Raw genomic sequence first — 2,525 nt, forward strand, 5'->3', positions numbered from 1 at the left:
GTAGTTAAATCAGAGATCAAAGGTATTTTCATTCTGTGTATCCTGTATACTCAGCACCCAAGGGAATAGCGTGAGACATTCCTGCAAATCTGAAATGGATTTTGGACTCCAGGGCTCATCTTTGGACAAAAATTCCTTGTGTGAGCCTCTGGACAGTATTTAATCTCTTGATGTTTTTGTGCCCCACTTGCAGTAGGTGTAAAAAGTGATCATTTGAGAGGCAGTGGTCTCATTCAAATTATTTTAATATTTACAGAAGTTCAATGAAATTCTTGAATACAGGGATGAATAAAGGGGTTGGGCATACATCCTCAGGGCAAACCTTTACCTGAGCAGGTAGAAGAGTGAGGTATTTCAAATCTGAGAGGAGTGGGGGTTTATTAGGAGAGGGATCTGCCAACTAGGCTAACTGCCTGGTGGATTAGAGACCTCACCCACCAGGGCTGTGATAGGGAGACACACCAAACGAGAAAGAGGCAGAAAAAGAAAATCCTAAATCCGTAAAATAATTAGTTTTCTAAGTTACTGTAGAAACACTGATGCATAAAAATTCAGCAGCACAAAACTCAGATTGTGATCTGTTTATTCCAGAAGGTTTCTATTTACCAGAATGACCCAGATGATCAGTTAGTATAGCAAACACTTCCATGCAGCTCCCTGGAAAACAGCTCATGGTAATGAATAAGGCACAAAGTAAACATATCTTATAGGAAATTCACTCTCAACACACACAGTTTTAGAGCTGCTGTTATAAATCCACTGCAAACAGTCAAAGCTTCCGCCAGCCAAAAAAGGAATCTGCCCAAAGCATCTAAAATTTGCAGGAGGTTATAGGAGGTCTGTCCTGATGGGATTAACAGCCTAGGTCTGTGCTCAGAACATTTCTATCATAAAAAAATGTAAATTTTGTCTTTGAAGTGGTCTTCCTATAATGAACCTCACTGGTTTTTAACCAAAGGGTATAGAAACTGCAACACACAAAAATCGTAAAAATCAGTTTTTAGTTGAACCCGTGATGCTGTGACTAAGGCAACAATATTCCTTGCTCTGGACAAAAGAGAGTAAGAATTTAGTATTGGAAGACACAAAAGGATTCATTTTGCAGCATGCAGGACCTAAGCAGCACTGCAACGATTTATTTTATGGCCTTAAACAAATAAATATTGAGCAAGCAAAGAAACAAACCCTTTTAAAATTTCATTTTCAAAGCAACTCCTAAATGGCTATTTTGGGGGGGTTGTTATAATGTAATTGTTACTGAATGAGAGTTGCTACTACCCAGAGATGGAGTCAACATCCCTGTCAAGAAGATGCAGATCTTTGTGTTTGTTTCCCATGGCTAAGGAAATGTTTTTATGGAGTAAGCCACTCTGGGGGAAGAGCTTTGAATTTTCACCCCTTCCAGCAAAAGCCAGCTTTGCAGATGGCAATGAGAAGAAATGAGTCTGAACCCCACCAACCCTAAGATCAGTTGTACAGCAGGATTCTCCTGTTCAGACAGAGAAGGAACCCTAATTCACCTGTAGTTTCAGCCATTCTGCCACAACACTAGCAAGACATTATTTCAAAGTGCTAAGTAAGGAAGCAAAGCCAGTGAATCCTAGTCCATGAATTAATGGAAGTTTTATGACACCACTGAGCTGGTTTTGGCTGCTCTTCTACTCATAAGGCCTCCCTGTTGGCAAATATTGCCTGAAAATTACCAACTCTATGTACATCACGGAACAATACCACAGTAATAGCTAAATTAAGTTTGTATTTATCTATTCTATGCAGGAAAAAAAAAATTCTACAGCATTAGAAGGCATTAAAGGCAAAAAGTTGTGCTAACATAGACTTACTGCTTCCCAGGAGCACAGATTAACACCTAGGGCAGCTGGTGAGTGGGAAGTGCCTAATAGGCAACAGGAGTGAGTTGGTAGATGTGTCACTAGAGCTCCATCAGCAGCTGTGTAATGCAAAGATCAGATATTGGTTACATTTTGTCAGTCTTCCCCAAAGGACTTATGGCTCCGTTTCTGTCCCCAGGCTAGCACATAATCACCATCCAGTCAGAAATCTGCATTCTGTGGTGCACTGGCATGTATCCACAGTGGGATGGAGAAGCCTGTTAGTCACACCACAGAAAATGCATCTGTAAGATGAAAGCAAGCTGTGAAAGGGCTCGAGAGTTAGGAGCAATAAATAAAATGCTTGTTCTGTTACCAAACACTGATTCATTCTTCTAAGCTCTCTACATTATCAAAATTACTATTACAGGCAACAAATGCAGAAGCAGCATTAGGTAATACCCTCTCAGACATTATAATAATGCATCTTTCTCATCATGTGTTGGCAGCAGGAGAAGCTCTGGGGTTTTTGTCCAGAGAATCCAGTGAATTTGTCAGGCTATCCAAATAGAAATGTATCTGCAGCTCCATGTTTTTCTTTACAGCCTAGATCTTACACCAGTTCTGTTGGCTCTCTCTCTATCACATCTGTCATAGGTTAGCAAGCATAGTCCCGGAAGGGACGTCCTTGCTAAG

The sequence above is a fragment of the Corvus kubaryi genome, unplaced genomic scaffold (assembly GCF_017639235.1).
Source record: "Corvus kubaryi isolate FWS band 111438036 unplaced genomic scaffold, C.kubaryi_AGA036_p1.0 37384, whole genome shotgun sequence".
Lineage (NCBI taxonomy): Eukaryota > Metazoa > Chordata > Aves > Passeriformes > Corvidae > Corvus > Corvus kubaryi.